This window comes from Chamaea fasciata, unplaced genomic scaffold, assembly GCF_029207755.1.
Source record: "Chamaea fasciata isolate MVZ Bird 193981 ecotype frontalis unplaced genomic scaffold, bChaFas1.0.hap1 SCAF_3, whole genome shotgun sequence".
NCBI classification, from domain to species: domain Eukaryota; kingdom Metazoa; phylum Chordata; class Aves; order Passeriformes; family Sylviidae; genus Chamaea; species Chamaea fasciata.
Window position 1 is genome coordinate 25308336 of NW_027094088.1, and position 18262 is coordinate 25326597.

Sequence of the window (18262 nt, forward strand, 5' to 3'; positions counted from 1 at the left end):
TGAGAGGTGATTTGGCAATGGTGTGAAGAGGCTGTCCCTCTGAAACTCCAAACTTTCTCTCCCTTTCAGGCCATGCTATGCCTCCTATTTTACTTTCAAACAGCTAACTGACAGAGAAATCTACGATGTAATCTAGAAACTACATAAAATAAGCTCTAGCCAACTGTGAATTCATTTGGTCTTTTTATTTGCTCTCCTTTGGTGAAACATAAAATTTGGTACGAGTTAGCATATTTCACCACATTTAAGATTATAATAACACAGGTAAAGGCAGGAAGAAAATATCACAAATGCAAAAGATGAACAAAACTCCAGCCTAGGGACAATCATGGCAGCAGAGAAATTCAGTGTACCTGAACAACTGTACTACTTTACTGCCATTTCCATGTTCTAGTTCTAGTCTAGCGTTTCTAAATTTAAAAAAAAAAAAAAAATTTAAAAAAAAAATTTTTTTCAAAAATTGGGATTTCTTCCTATGGAGGATTAAAAAAAAAAAAAAAAAGGAAAACCACCCATAAAAGTAACCATTCTCCACAATGATTTGTGGAATAAGACTTTTTCTGCAAGTTTTAAGTACCTCTATATGATTAATAGAAAAATAAACACTACTTGCCAAATAAATCTGCACTAATCTAATCTAACAGCATCTAACCACTCTACATGTTTCCCTATTGTTATACCCCTATGGAATGACTTTGCTAAACCCCCCCAAACCCGTTGCTTCCTGTACCTCCTGCATCTCAAAGGCATGCAAATGAATCCCATTTTCCCCTTCTTTGACACATACAACTCACTTTTTTTTTAACAGGCTAGAAACAAACAGATTGTATTTATTTACATTGTGATAGTCTCCAAAGACTCCATCCAGCACAGCAGTGAGAGCAAAGAACCGATCACTAAAGCAAGACCAGAGTTCAAGCAGCAGCAATTGATGCTTGGAGCTCAACACTGAGAAAATTTCAGATGTGAGTACACACAAAACAGAAAATTGTTCCCTGGACTCCTGCAGCCCTGCAAGTTATTCTTTAGTTTAAGTTATAGTCAGTTTTAAACTGCAAGATTAGTTTCCTCCACTAAATTTTTTGGCATTTCAAGTATGGGAATGTATTTCCTCTTAAGCTGGGTTTCTACCCTTTATGTTGTCATAAAACATGGTTTCCAACACTTCTGTCAATGTATGTGAGCTATTGTGATAACCAGGAACAGCCCTTTTCCCAGCCAGTTAAATCTACATGGGCAGGTCAGGAGTTATTAGAAGAAAAACAACAACAACAACAAAAAAAAAAAAAAAAAAAAAAAAAAAAAAAAAACAAAAAAAAAAACATGCTGCCAAATGGAAGTACGGTTTCTTGACTTAGATAAAATCAAAAAAATTAAAAAGTCAAGGACAGAATTTTCAAACATAAAAGTAAATAACAGGCCTCTAAGTCTGTACTGGGATACCCTAATTTAAACCCCAACCCTCTTTAGGAATCCGTTTCAGTTAACGAGGATCATTTTAGTTTAATAAGTTTAAGTGTCAGGCAACATATCTGTGATGCAGTCTGCAAACTTAACAGCAGAGCACAGCACATAGTTCCAACAGGACTGAACAACAGAGGAAACAACACTGTTGGCTGAGATATCCTTGTATCCCCCTGCAATGCAATTACTTTCAGCAAGCACAGGAAAGGATTCATTTTTTGCCACTCTTGACAGTGCTGCCTCTGTCTAAACTTACTGCAATAGTCAGGCTACACCCCTTACCTTCCTGCACAAGGCACATCCCTACATCTGTCTGAATAACCACAGAGTCACGTCTTCTTCCTGGCTGTGCGATAAAGCTTCTGAAAATGCATCACTTCAGGACAGGATAAAAGACAAACATCAAGGCTGGCTCTGGCATAAACAAACTGCCCCTCCTCATCTCCACATCATCACACTTGCCTCTAAAAGGTGATGGTTAAAACAGCAAGAGCTGTCAAGGGTTAGTTTTACCATGGGGTTTACCTAGTGGGAACCTTTAAGAAAATAAATCCAGGCTTCAGGTGAGGATGCCCAGCAGTGTCAGTGATGTTAGGCAGGGGTCACCGAGGTGCCCTTTTCACACTAAAAAAAATTTAAGCCTGCATTTGTATTGAAGGAGGGAGAAGGCAGGAAACTTACAGCTGAAAAAAAGAGTTTCATTCTGGATTTTGAGGGCTGGAGATGCCTACCAGGTTAATAAAAAAGACCTCTCCCTTTCTGTAATCAATCAAAATAGATATTTCAGGAAGAGTGGGTGCTCACAGATGTTCTCTTGAACCACCTGCAAATTTCCAAACATTTTTAGGCTGAGCTTTAATCAGATGGCCAACAGAGACAATCATCCCTGTCTTGCAAACAATTCACTGTGTGACCTTAAATAAATCACTTGCATATGGTCAGCACTAGAGAAGAAAGTTTTCTGCTCCTTTTCTTTGCATGTATAGAAGCATTGCAGGGGGGCAGGGAATGGAGTTTATACTGCATTATTTATAGGGAATCTTCACTATCTTAATTTTGGGAAGAGATTTTTAGATGTACCATAAAGACCACTACAAGTTAGGGAGAAAGGGGGATTTTCAGTTCTACCTGGTGACATTCCAAAATAACAAAAAATACGAGAAAATTCTTGAAGAAAAGCTTTCATTAGCGAAAATTAGGGATTGCCATAACTCAGAAAGAATAGAAACAGTCATCCACGAGCTTGACAGAACATGTAATGTTCCTCTCCCTTGCCTTTGAAGGTCACCTTTATTCTTGATGAGATTCTCTCTCTGCAGAAGGTGTGAGCAAACAAAAACACTTCACACGTGTCTGCTGAGCTTTTGTACTGAACTCAGTTTCCCATGAGGTTCCCTGGTTTCTCTTCCCACTTATCAGCTATTGATACTTGTCCCATGTCCAGAAACCAATTAATTTATAACAACAGGATGAGGATGTGTCTATAACCTGACCTAACTAGCCAAAGATGAGTCTGCCAGTAGGTTTGCTTTTAGGTACTGCTGCTTCAATTGGGCAGCACAAAGGTTGAATTAAAAATTTAAAAAACCAAAACAAACCAGCCTGGGTGAAGTGCAAGGTACCCCTGGATCATAAAATGGAATTGGATTTCCTGGGGCCTCTTTCCTTGCATCCCCAGCCTGTGCTCCTCAGGTGCTGTGCTCAGGCCCGACAGACAAGCATGAACTGCAACACAAAGCACAGTTGGCAGTTAATTTGGATTTAGCCATTTCACACTTGCAAGCCAGGGATTCAAAGCCAAATACCAGGGCCCCCTCCTACTTTCCAACACAGAAACAATTTAAAACAGATCTAACACCTATGTAGTACTGATTTGGTTATCTTCAAAATCCCCATTGTTCTGTTTAAAGAGCATATCCTCCTAGAATAGCCTCCTTTTGATAAACAACTCCTTCTGCATGTCAGCCAAACAACAGTTTTGCTCTTTATCACAAGTGGACCAGCAGCAGAAACAGTGTGTGGCGAAGTGGGGGAGGAGGGAGTTTTAGCTGAAAATAGAGTTCATTGTCAGCTGGACTTTAGACTCAGGTTTTTAAATAGGTTTTGGAATGTGGATATGAAGCAGTTAAAAGAACCCTACCGCCAGCCCTTAAAGGAAAAACACCTTTATTCACACACTTAAAAATCACAGTAGTACCTTAGGTAACGGGGTCATTTGTGTGTTGTACAAAAAAGTTTCTTGTATAAAAAGGTAAAAGTATTCAGGAAAAAAAATATTAGTTCCTCAAGAAACTAACAAACAACAAACAAAAAATTTCTTAAAAAGAAACATGCAAGAAACATTCAAGAAAGCCTAAGAAACGTTAAAAAAAAAGTTTAAAAAAACACATTGTGAAATTTAAATACTTTTGAAAACCCATAAAAACAGGTACATAATTTTGAACGGTTGTATAGGCCAGAGGTTTCTGTGCCTTGTTCACACTTAGTGGAAAACAAATAAAGTTGCTACAAATTATTTATATTTTCTTATGTTCCAGATATGGAGGAATGCGACTGTTTCTGAAGTATTTATTTTATGAAATTATTTCCTCTTTTCAGTAATATGTTATTGCATTATTCTATAATGACACTATGTAGTTAGATGGTATATTTTGCTTCAGATATATTCAAAATATTTTCAGCATGGCTGAAAACAGTTTTACTTCTTCAGTTCCTAGGATTAGTTGACAAATGCATGTAATATGCACAACCGAAAATCTGCCACAAAAACAAACAAAAGGTCTTATTTCATGTGTTCCATGAAGAGCAAGCCATCCTAAGAAAGCTGACTGTCTAAAAGATGATAGGACTGACTTTCGTAATCATCGACATAAGTGGGAAATGGAAAAATTGGAAAAGACGAACACCTAAACATAAAAAGTGATGACCAGAGCCGGAAACCATGCAGTTCCTGCAAAGTCCATATGCCTTGTTAGTAACTACAAAAAATGATCCTGTAGTTAGAGGTAGTATTCCTACCAAAGCCTTCTGTTTAAAAAACGCTCTTAGGCCCACGGGCTCCCAGAGAAACCCCTTCACTTGGTTCTGAAATGTTTGCTGAAAAGCTGTGAGCGGCCTGCACAACACAAGCTCCAACATCTCTGGCAGCCCTATCTCGTCTGGGGCTGGCAGCGGCCCGGGCCGCGGGGTCAGGCCGCTCGCACACACAGGCGAGGAAGGCCTGGGATAAGGCGGCCAGGGTTGGGAAACATCGGCGCTCCATGCCTGGCTCCTGGGCTTCCCACTGATACAGCATCTGGGCAGCGTTAACCGTGGCATTCTGTAAACACCGCCTGCGCCGCGATAGAGCCTAACACGGGCAACAAAGGCACCGGGTAACGCTGCTTCCCTCTGCTCCGGGGTAATCCGGCCACCCAGCCAAATGTTCTGCCTGTGGAAATGAGCTCTGGAAGTAGTTAAAAAAGTGTTTACGGCACAGTTTGCAAAAGATAAGGGGACAAGATGCTCTTCAGAAGTCAGGGAAATCTGTCTGAGCGTAAGGGGTTTTTTTCTCCTGTTCAGCCAAGGGCCAAAGATACCTCAAACCAACTTCAGTCAGAAATTCATGCTGGCTTTTTGGCAAATTTCCAGTGTCTAGCGAGACTGTCTAGCAAAGCCTTAGTCCACTAACTTCATATGGCAAAGCTCACTACTGGCCAAAGAGGTGACAGAAGTTCTCAAAAAATCTTACAGATAAGGCAATAATCCCCAGATCTTGCCATTACCATTTAAATAGGCTACCAGCCCTTACGCGCCTACACGCAAATCATCAAACGAGATGGGAAAAACTTGGAATATAATCGTTCTGCAACTGACAGGAAGGAATTTATGTTGATTTTCTTTTTACTAGCCAGATCTTCTGCATCTTGGTGGTAAAACATTCAATCAATTGTATTTCCTAAAAAACAGAAGTTTAGAAGTTTCCATTGATTCAAGGCTTCTGTACTTAGAAATGAGAGGCAGCAAAGATTTACAATTGTTAAACTGATCTTCCTCCCATTTGTGACCATCTAACTTCCTTGTAACGACTACAGTAATTGCTGCTACAAAAGAACAGCTGTTTTAAATGCATTTTGGTTAGCCTTTGCTGCAGTTGGGAAGGCTGAATGGCACAGGATGACCTTTTCCTGTGACCAGTCTCCAGAAGTTCTCCCTGGACCTCTGACTAGCACTCAGCCATAATATGAAAGCCTACTCTGTACATCTCAGTGAAAATTTTATAAGTTATAAAACTCACCAAGGGAAAACAAGTAACTCTTACAACAATGCTTCACGCTCGTAAAAACCTAGAAATCTTCTATGGTAATAAGGACAGTTGGCATTTTATGTTTATCATACATTCACTAGCAAGAAAAGAGATACAAACTATCTACTCTTGCAGAGACTTTTTGTTTTCATAATTTTCGGGGTTGGGATTGGTTTTTTTACTTGGTATTTGGTTGTTGTTTTATTGGCTTTTTTTTAACTGAAATAACATTCAAACAAAGCACATGTTTGTCTTCCACATAAAGAAAGATAAATGCTTTCCATCTTTTCAATTCAGCTGCAACTGAAAAAAGCTTAGAGACAAAAAAAAAAAAAAAAAAAAAAAACACCAAAACAAGAGAAAAGCAATAGATTTCTTTTTAAGGAAAAGTAATGAACTTACCTAGTAAAGGAAAGATTTGAATTTAAGGACTTTGAGCAACATTGCTTGGGAAAAAAAACATTCTGTGCATTCATGCTCTTTGTGCTGCAGACAGAAAAACAGACTCATAGCAATTATATGCAGATATGTCATTGAGGAAAACTGTGCTGTGGCATTAAACAGAGATGAAAATCAGCAGCAAACTAGAGGTAGAACATAAGAGTCCAGTTTTGAACCTAAAGTTCTGACAACATGCTCTAAATATTCAGAATACATGCTCAGGAACCTCAAGAGTGCTGTGAAGAGAACCTAGGTTCATTGCAATGACACAGAACAACTCCTTTAAGAAAACCAAATTACATGCATAACTGTAGAGGTCCATCACGTAGCACAGGGGGTTACAGCAAAAAGAGGCCCCTGTTCTCAATGCTCCTTGGTGCAGCTTCTACAAAATAAACATTTTTCTTCCATTTTCCTTGCTTTCCCTTTTAACAAATTTACAAATTCTTAGGAAAAGAAAACATGAGATTGCATCTGGTTTGTCTGTGGCGCCATTTGTTGCTATATAGAGACTACTTGGAAAAGGTGATGAGTGGTAAGTTGGTGAAAGATATTAGTAGAGAAACAATAGACAAATTGCTCTCAATGTTGTGCTTAACCCTTTAGTGTTCACATCTTGGTTTCTCCCTCTTGTCTAGGAGGCCTAAGCAGAGTATAATGATTACATCACCCTGTACAAGCTGCTTTCCCCTCTAAAACATTCGCAAATTTCTCCTTTTTACTTCCATGGGCACAGTGTATTTGAAATTATTTTTGGGAGCAGGGGGCAGTAACTCGCTGAAATGCTACTTTTTTTTTCCTAATTTACTCCTTTAGCAGAACTGAACATCTTTTAATAAAAAGGATGATTTGCATGTTCAGCACAAGTCAAACACCATCAAATTTATTTCTTCTTGAAAGTGTAGGTAGAGAATGAAGATATTTCAAGGAACAACTCTGCCCCTGATGCCCACTGAGCAGCAAGCTGAAGCATGCAAACCACTAAGTGCTCACTGTAAAGATAAAAATGTATTGAACGCAAAGAGCACCCCTTCAAGAGCCTTTAATAAAGGGAAAAAAAAAAAAAGAAGGCCACATAAAAATGATTTGCAGTTTCCCAATGAACACATCAATTTACTTAATTAAATATTGCTTTCAAAGTTGCAGTCACAATAGTCCTTGTCCTCTGCCAGTTGCAGTAAGAAAGATACATTGAACAAGGGTGTCAGCTGAATACAAGCATTGATGTTAATGCCAACTGTCCAAAGCCTTGCCAAGTTACTGACGTTTCAAGCAAGGACTCCCTCATTTTCAGCTCTTTTTAAAGCTTTGTCAAAGTACTGAGATTCTAGAAGTCAAATTCCGTGCATTTTGCAGAGACATACAAGACCTTATGTTTTCAAACAGGAGAAGATCCATCCAACATCCTGATTTTTTTTTAACAGAAATAATTTGAAAGTTATTTCCACTTTTATTGCTGAGTACCATATCTTGATCCCACATTTCATTGCATTTACGCTCACTTTGTGAGCTTATATTTTGGCTCAGATTAACAATAAGAAGTGAAGAAAGTTGTTTCTCACCAAAAACACAAGTCATCCTCTGAAATGAATTTCCAGAATTCAAATCACAATAGCTTAACATCTAGGGTTTTTTTCTTGGTTTCTCATTTCGGCACAGGATATGGAAACTCAGACGCATTCCATTAAGTATTTCTGTAGTTTTGTCTGCACCCTCAATTAACTGCCATTTACTAATTTTTAGGAGAAGAAATAATTGTTGTAGTCATTTTCTCCAACACCAAGTCAGATTTGAGAAAAATTGTCATTCTACAACTCCTTGGCCATCAGGACTGAAAGGTAAGACCACACACAGAGCAGTGAGAACAGTGAAGACAAACTTTTTTTTTTAATCGTTCCTGCTCCACTTTATGCTTTTTCACTGTCAGTTATAGAGGCATAAAAAGCAGCAACAGGATTTGACCAGTGGCACTGGGAGCAATGTGGATATACACATGAATGGAACCTATTCAGTTCCCTGACAGGTAAGTTCAGACTTACTATCACCTTCCACTCCTCCGAAACAGAAATTACATTGATGGCATTTCTTGTAGGTGGGTGCCTTAGCCCAGACTCTTGGTGAGGCCAGTCTTGGTCCGTTGTAGACTTTTACAGTGACAGGCATAAATAATCGGTCACAGACACTGCCTAATCACTCTTTGTTGTCACCTTCATTCCGGAGGCAACTGCATTTAACTCTGACATACTGAAGACATGCAGCTAAGCTTCACATCTCAGACTTTAGTGAATGGAATTTTGGTCTTTTCCCCCTGACATTCTCAAAATCTGCTCTTGCACCGTCATTCTGTCCAAAGTCAAGTGAACAGAGAGTGTACATAAAGTAGAAATCTTGCCCTTCTGAAATTGTATTCAAGGCTCTTTCTTTCCCTCTTTTTATTTTTTAAGAAATCTCAAGTTAGTCATACTTTAAGACCTAATACCAGACAAGTGACCTTGTTATTTGCTTAATAACACATTTAAAAGACACATTTAAAACAATATTTCCACTCATTTAAAGTAGGAACTTATCCTCATAGTATTATTATCTGCCTCGGAGTTAGTTTTTTAAGCAAAGTTAGGGACTTCAATTCCAAATGTTTAATCTAAATGCTGTGTCAGACTTGGAACAATTGACACTGTGGTATATAGGCATAGGAGGGGAGAGAAAAAATCTGTCACTCTTCAGACAGACTGTCTTCCCAAGCAACAGAGAGTGCTGAACACCTTGCAAGCCTGGGTTCTGCATTTTAATTAAATTGCAAAAGTCATTTTACTCAGAACAAAAAGCAGTAACTGAATGTCTTCATGATTCCCTAGTGCATAACTTGCACATTGCATGTTCCTTCCATTGCTTTGTCCAGGCCTCCAAAGCCTCAGAGAGATTGTTGCACCATTTCTCAAGGCATTTGTCCCAATAGTTCAATGACAAACTGAATAAGAGGCAAAGAATAAAAGGGACTATAACAGCAGAGGGTGATTCTTTCTGTTGAGTAACATCACAGCTTGAAATTACAATGAAATCAGTCATACAGAAAAAAAAGCAAACTTATAAATCACATTGCATGTAAAAATGCTTCATATTTTTAAAGTACTCCTCATATGCCAGTGAACTCATGATCCAGTTTCAAGTGACTCCCACGATGAGATGAGATTTTGACCACAGAACCAAAGCAGCTGGATGAACAAACGTGGGAATGAAGGACCAAGTGTTAAGTCTTTGAACTTACAGATGTGAGCTTGGTGCCATCAGCAGTCTGAGCATCATCTGGTAGGTATATTGGGGTCTCTTGACTGCTGTGTTTTTGCCACTTTCCTGCAATGATGACTAACATCTGACTGATATATTATTTTATAATGAGAAACAGAAATAAATTCTCGTCCTAATTGCCTAGCTAACATATACTCATTGCTCAAATAACAGTTTTGCATCTAGAATTCCATCTATTATTTTCTGCCAGCAACTACGAGACCATTTCTATGTTTCTCTTTTGCAAGCAGACGTCTTTCCATAAGTCATCAAATCTGCTTGCCTTTTTTTTTTTTTTTTTTTTTTCTCTGAGATCTACATACAGCTCAACAGATCCTCACATCTGGCACTGCACCATTTATTCAATCCTGGAAAACTGCCCTTTACTGCACACTGAAACAGAGAAAGACTAATAGTGTTTATTCAGCATAGTGCCATTGGTCACTATAACTTACTCAAAGAGTATTCACGTGCCCCAAGCGCTGTTCACGTGAAATCCAGCTGCTCTGTGCAGCATGCAGGAAGGCAGCAGCTAACTGCACAGTTGTGGAGAAGGAATGCAGTGACTCAGGACAAAAGCCCAGCTCCCCCAGAAAATGCTGTGTGCTCTTGAGTGTTTACACAGAGCAGGCAAACCTTTTCTGCTTGGCTGTTTCCAAGGACACATCAGATGGCCTCACGCCGCGGCAGAAGCCAGAATTTTTTTTCTCTTCTTCCAAAGGGTAAAAGGCCTGAATCAACCACTGGTACTGGTCCTGAAATCCCAAGGAGTCTGTAGTTTTTCAAACCTAAAATCAAGAGGCTTTCAAGGAGCACTGGTGTCTTCACACACACTTTTAAAAACGACAAGGAAAAACCCCTAGCTCTTTCAATATAAGCTGCTCTTTCTAGTTCTACATTGTGCTACAGCTTTTCATTCATCCTTCTTGTTTTTATCAAGTGAGGATGAGTAATGTGCTATTGTGATGCACTTTTCTCAGAAATGTGGCCAACTGAGACTGCTTCCACTCTAGTTCCATGGATGTTTAACATTAAAAAGGAGTGCTCAGGCAGGCAATGGGTAAGTCATTACATCCTTCTTTAAAACAACTGACCCTATGCATAAGCCATGCTCTCATGCAAATCTCTCATGCACAGAATGATGAACTCTTCTCTTCCAGTGTCAGGGAGATTTCACTAGCCATCCCATGTGTCCCATAGCTGTAAAAGTGGCAGCACTTGAGCCCCACAGGAAGCACAGTGTTTGTCTGTAACAGTTTATGGTGCCTGGTGGCATTCCTCGACCTTCTCTCTGCCCTACCAGCTTCTTACAGTTTGGCCAGGAAGTCCAGATGGGACAAACATCTTCAAAATCATTCATCCTATGCCAAGAAATGCTTTTCCAGCTCAACACAACTTAACCAAACCTGGGAAGGAGTGGAACACTTTATGACACAAAACCAATGTATATGACCATATACATGACCTCAACATGAAACCACTGACTTCAGTTGGGTCAGGGTTTTATTCTTCACCCCTAGAGAACTGCTGAATATTCATTTTAGTCCCAAAGATACAAAGATCAAATGAAGTCCCAGAGCACAAGTGATTGAGGAAGACTGTTTTACTATGAGACTTCAAATAGTTCCTTGAAAAGCAGACTCTCAAGCACAGTTATAGTCAATTATACCATGTTTCTGGCTATCATGTATGAGACTTTACATAGACTCTGCTTCAACAACTTTTACTAAATTTAAATGTTTCAGTTTGAACAAGGCCTTGATTTCCCTAGACTGAATCCTGCCAAGATTTAATTTTGACAGAACAGTGTAACAGGTTTCAACTTTTTAAGTCATGTTCAGCCCAGAATAATGACTTTTTTGGAACACAAAATATGAAAATATGTATTTTTAAGATGGCTGACTATCCCAAAATCCAGCCAGCTTTTTCAACTGATAGTGTAGGTCAGTAAAATTCATTGCAGCACAAGCTATTAGGTCTCATTTTACATTTCAAGGCCTACAATTTTCACTTTTTCTAGCAAAAGAATCCTTGTCTTTCCATTTCTATTAGAGAAGACTTGCAGTTACAAACTCAGCTCTAAAACTGGGCAAGTCAATGAAGAAAAAGGCTCCTTACTTTTGACTGTGACAGTCACACGGGCTTACAGTTATCTGCACAAAAAGGTTATTAAAAGAGCATTTTTGAATAGCAGTGCTAGATATTCTTAAATACATTGCTCAGCCAGAGTAAATACAATCACTTTATTCATCTCTTTGTGGAAAGACAACATTTATTCATGCCTTATTATCCTAAAAATCCTTTGAGCATGCTTATCATCATTCACTGTGTTTGTGATTTTAAAAAAGAAAATTTTCTTATCCTAACCAAAAGGATGAAATGCTTCTCTGAATCATGTTAATAAATGATATACACCTCCATCTTATAGGGATGCCTTATAAATCTACTAACTCATAAAAAACCAGGAACAAAAGAAACAAAATTGTTAAATTAGATCAAGTTGACTTATTCCCTGGGCCCAAATCAGCCATATTCAAGACTTGAAAATATACTATTATGTCACAAATATTTTGAAAATCACAGTCTTCAAAACAGCTGGCATCTAGATGCGTTGCTCAGAAACTTGCAGGATCTTTTAAACAACAGAAACAAAAGCTAGAACCCAGTTCTAAACACAGAACTAAATTTGTTCCTCTATACTAGAAATTTCCATATGAGATTTCACACTTGCTGTAAACCAACATTCTTTTCTCACCTCATTTCTTGAAAGAAGACTGTGAATAATAAAATCCCCAGGACATATAGACAGAGAACATTTAAGCAGCAGAGTTTCATTCCAACTCTCTAGGCTTTAAAAGTACAAATTTATACCAAGATCCTTCTTAAGAGTGTGCAGCTGTGTCATGCATTTTGACAGTTATTTTATCATACTTTTTTGCTGCAAATGAATAAATCCAGCAGTACAATCTTTGATTTTTTTTTTTTCACCTAACAATCTCAATCTGAAGTAGGAAAGTGCTAAGGCATATAGAAACTGGTTGCTTATCTGGTTCTATGTTTGGCAGAATTTCTCTGACTTCTCTTGTGGCAACATAGAGGAAGTTAAGGGCAAATTATTTAATAATAATCTTAGCTAAAGAGACTATATAAATTTGAAAAAGCTCTCACCATGCTTGTTGAACAAACATACAACTACTCCCTTCATGGGCTAACATTTGTCTGAAAGAGAATGGCATTACTGAGAAAAAAAAAAAAAAAAAAAAGGAATCTGTTTGCTTTACTTCCTCATATAATTTCATTAAAGGGAGTGAAATCATCCCTCTCATCAAGAATATTTGACATAGTTCCCACTGCAAACAATCCTACCTAGGGCAGGTGAAAAGGTGAGCATTGCATTAAGCTGTGAAAAAAAAAATGCTAATCGTCCTGCTTTTTCTTCTCCACAGACTGACTTGGTACACAGCAGTTTTCTAATGCTCTGGCTAACAATAGCAGACAGGAAGAGTGCAGTTCAGCCTAGTTTATGTTTCAGAAGAGGAGCACTGACTTCCCACAATTACTCCATGAATACAGCATCAAGCCAAGGAAGCAACAGGGGAAACAATGATGGCTTCCATGTGTGTAAGAATATTGTTTTTCTCCTTTGAAGAGTTTGTCATTAGACAATCCCGTAACATAAAGGAGATTTTAAGAGAAAAGAAAAACATTGATCTGTATCTACTGAATAAAAGCAAAATTAGAGTTGTGCCACATTTATCACCCTGGAATAATTTCTCTCAAAGAGTTCCTTATTATTTGCAGACAGAAATTTAGTTAGCAAATCAGAAAACTGGAGAGGTTAACAGAAGGGAAATTCTGTAGGTATTTCTTGAACTGGTCTTGGCATTTGTACACCCCTTACTTAGCTCTGGATCAGCAAGCCACCGAAACTACCCAGGATCGATCTTGTGCCATACAGGGGCACAGAATGAGTGTAGTGTGCTGTCCTACATCCACCAGAGCAGCAGGGAAAGGGAGGGATGGGCCCCTTTTCTCAAAGGTAAGCCAGCAGATCAGCTCAGCTATAACCCTGAGTCATGGCACCCAGCAGCTTCTGCTCTCTCTGCCGCAACACTGACTGCTGGCTGAAGAAAAAAAAACAACCAAACAAAAAAACAAAAAAAACAACAACAACAACAATAAATAACAAACCAACATGGGGTTTATATTTCCCCACCAGATATTCCATATATTGTCTTCATGTTGTGCTTATTGGGACTATCACCACCAAGCAGGTACCTGAGATGTGGATGACCAAGAGAGAAGGAATCAACAGCAGACAGGAGCTCTTTCATTGACATACTGACTAGAATTTGGGACATTTGGACTAAATCCTGTATTTCTTACACACTTCCTACAGGACTGCAGATTGCATGTGATATAATAACTTTTCTTTTTTTCTGCATAGTTTTCTTGTCTAGCAACAATATGAGCTCTTGTGTGTTAATATAAACTTTCCAGGGCAGAGTTTTCCTGTCACTAGATTTGTAGGGCAAGGGAGCTTATCTTTGGTGCACGAAAGTAAAAATAATAGGGTTGAGAGAAAATATCAGAAGGGAAAGAGCAAGGAAGTAGGTTTTAACTCCATTGCTTTAGGTAGAAATGAGCTTTTAAAATTTTATTCCATGTATTACACATGCAACCCAGTATTATTTTAGCTAACCCCAAAAAGCATGCAGTCTAATATACACAACCTCTGTTAAGTAATATCTGTGCACACAAACAAGAACACTGTCCTTCTAAAGCAACACATCTGTTCCTTTACTGTATTTCCCATCCAAAGAGATAATTCAGTTTATGAAACCAGAGCACTAATGAAAGCCAATATATTGACTGGTGAGATACAAGCCCAAACAAATTGCACAACATGGGGAGTGGAGTTAAGCAATGATGACGCACAGGCTGCACAACAAAAAAAAGGGGCGGCCATAACACAGAAATACATTTGTACGTGGGGACTGGGAATAACTATCAAGCATTCCTATGTTTGTTCTTGCTTTACGTTTTTTGGACTTTGCACCCAAGCACTTTGATGTTTATTACTTTATTGGTTTTATCAGTCATAAAATGAACTAATCAGTCTGCAACAGTTAGGATCTGTTATTTCAACCAATCTTCATGAGAACTGCAAACAGAAAATCCAAACTCCACAGCTGAACTGTAATTGCATTGCATATAAATAAGGATAGACCCACTCATGTGACAAACTCTATACTCATACCAAAGTATGTCAGGAAGTCAAGCTGTCTTTATTTACAGCACGTGACAACTGGGCCCTATTGGGTTTCCTCCTGACTGTATTTCTCCAGCAGTGGGGCAGAGTGAACACATTGGAACTAAAGGAGATGCTGAGAGAGATACGGGGATGTGTAGGTTGATTAATGGGGAATGACCAGTGTATGATCGAAACATTCCAGACTCTCAGGTCTTTTGATGTTGCTTGTAAGAATGAAGGCATCTATTTGTGTCTTTAAAATTGCTATAAAAACACTAAATTCAAGTTGCTTCTCTCAATGCATTTAAGAGGAAAAGGCTGAAGAGTTCAAAGTAATCAGCTACTCTTCCAGAGATCCAAGGTTAAACAAATAAAGTTCCTCGAGTCTCAATTAGCTATTATCTGCAATAAAAAAGGCAGCAACCATATAACAATAAATATGGCAGCATAAAAGCAACCAGGCTGAAGAAACTGAAAAAGTTTATCGAGCTGAAGGGAGGAGAGCAATGTCTGGTCAATATCAGCTTCAATCCATGAAAGGAACCTTCATCCATTGCTTTTCCTTTATTGTCCCTTTGCCTCATAAGTTACTGGTGTACAGACTCCCCTAGATTCCAGTGACAGTGATACAACAGATTCCAAGCTGAGGCACAGAAAATTTAAAGTCTTGTGTTTAAATTATGGAAGATTCAGACAAGATGACTGACATGACACTACCACCACCACCAGTAGCACTTTACTTTTTCTGCAAGCATCTCCAAACTTTTCACAGACACCTTTGCATGAACCAGTGAGGCAGGCAAATTTTATCACTCCTCTTTATTCAGAGAGGAAGAAAGACCATCTCGGAATTAAGCCTTAAAAACCCCTATTTCAGATCATAAAAACGATCTGATTTTTTATCATTAAAAAACCACATATTACTCAGATCTCCTGAATCCCAAAGTCTTGGCAGTACTTCAACAGTGTTGTAGAGATCTGGATCTGTGGGCAAAAGGAAAAGTTCTGACACCTACCTATAATAGGCTGTGCTGAGGGAAGTAGATGAAGCAGAACAGAAAAACTGCCCTGGAGATACCATATAAACACAGTTAGCAAGGGCTTATGTGAGGACAGGGAAGAGAACACTTTAGAGCCTCAAGTCTCCCAGCACATCCAGGATGATCCAGCAGCTCAGCAGGTGTGAGCCACTTTTTCAGGCACACCAACTCAACTGAGAAAGCTGATGCAGTGAGAGAAAGAGCACTGCTGCATCATTCCTCTGTGGGAGTGAGAGGAGGAGCTGCAGCCAATGATCCCATCACAGGAAAAGAAATAAACACAAAGCTGAACTCGTACTTCTTGTGTAGACAGGACTTCACAAACAGTCCACAGCCTCAGCATAGTGACGTTTGAGTTTAAACCTAATCTCACAGCTTTTGGAGACCACTCAATGCTGATAGTTTAATTTTTCATGTCATCACTTATTTTGAAGGTGAAAATATGGTTTTCTAGGTCTCTTTAAAATTGTATCCATAACTTGTTCAGTCTTGCAGACAGTTCCTGGGCAGACTTGCATACTTGACCTCCATCCACTGAGGATTTTAAAATATCCTCATTCCCAAGGGGCTTGTGAACAGTGACAAAGAGTCTGTAACCTTTAATACTGACTGAAACATGAAAAACCATTCATTATCCAGTTAAAAAATGTGTTAAATCTAAAAACTTCCACATGTTTCTTTTTTCTAAGAGCTGGCAGAATTCACTATATTGGAATGATTGCAAACAGTTGGCTCCCCATTGCTCCAAGAGTTAATCATTAGGCCATTAACAGTAAGGCTCAAAATGCTGAAAGCAGAGAGAGGGAGAGTTTTTTGTCAAAGGTCTGGGAAAAAGACACAATACAAAGTCCAAGCCCATCAGCACAGGAAGGTGAAAAAAGCTAGACCATTCCCACTGAGATGGCCTCCAAATATACAAAATAGTTTCTAATCTGCTTGAGAATGTATTTTAAATTCCATTTTAATAGGTGCTAAGTGCATGCAAACAAAAATAATTAAGATGATCAGTCTGCAAGGAGGAAAGCACATAAAAAGAACATGAGTACTTCAAAGAGTTAAGTAATCATAGTGGTAGTTATTAATTACATTATAATTAGTAATTATAATGTAAGAGATCCCTGGCTGTTCTCTTGCAAGGAGCTTAAAATAATTTCCAGGCACTACATTAAGTTAAGCAACAGAAAGGCATTCCTGAAACAGCTTTTTAGTTGCAAATCCCACTTTAGCAAAGATATTTCCTTCCACAGAATATCAAAGTTCCAACAACGTATTTAACTGTCTCAATAAGATGCATTATGACTGAACCTTAACAAATCTGAAGAAGAAGAAATCTTCTTTAATGAAGAAAGAAGAGGAAATCTTCTGTAATGAAGATTTTTATTATTTGGGTTTTCATTATTCATCTGGGTATTTGTTAAACTTGAGATTAAGTGTATTTATTTATAAATGTATAAAACGATGTTCTATATTATATAATTATATACAGAAATACACACAAATATATATATATATATATATATACACACATAACATTTCAATCTCTGGAGTTTTTCTGTGACAAAAAAAAAGTGTTTTTTCTCACCAGTTCTATTCTCAAATATTCTCAGAGGCAAACACTGCATTTGCTAGTTGTAGACAGGTAATTAAGAATCAGATTTAAGAACTGTTCAAAAGTCATTCAGAGCCAGTGGCAGCATGGAGAGCAAAGTCTGCCTCTGGCTCTCCAGCCTGCCTTGCTTTCAAGATGCAGGAACTCACAATGAAATCTGCTGCATGGTGCCAGAGGTGACGCATCTGTGTCACGCTGACCTGGTGCTGTGCAGCCACTGGCACACAAAGGGCAGCTGGGCAAACATCCCCACTCTGCCCCCAGCACTGGAAGGGGCATGGGGCACGAGGAGCCTGCTTCTCCCAGACAGCACACTAAAACAGATTTTACACAGAGAGTGCAAGAATAAGGCATGCTGCCTGCCTCTTACACAGTTTTTAAATCTCTTTTGAACTCTTTTGCTTGGTGAATGTCCTTACTAATGTGGCCTAGGTAGCTATGTCACTGCTGTGATAGTTTTCTGAAGCCTTTAAGCTCCTGGTAATACTGCTTTTTGGAGTCCAGTTCCATAACTGATGGGATGTAAGCAAAGTTATGCTTCTTTTTTCTACCCTGTGCTGCTTCTTTGTCTGCATTACAAAATATCTCACCAGTAAGTCATGTATCTATTCTTTTTCAATGACTAAAAAAACCCAAATAATTTTGAAAAGTATGGAAGAGAAAAATACCTCCCCTAGTAGCATTTGGTTCATATTCCACATTTAAACTTTGCCATTCTGTACATTTTATTTCATTGAATTTTAGCATGTTTGAGTCCACTGCGAAACTTGCCTTGGTAGCTTAAAGACATGGGCAGCTCATCTGCTTGGACCCAAGAGTGATCCTCAAAATATACAAGCCCTACGCAGGTGGAGTTGCATCAGAAGTATTTTCTCCACTTCATG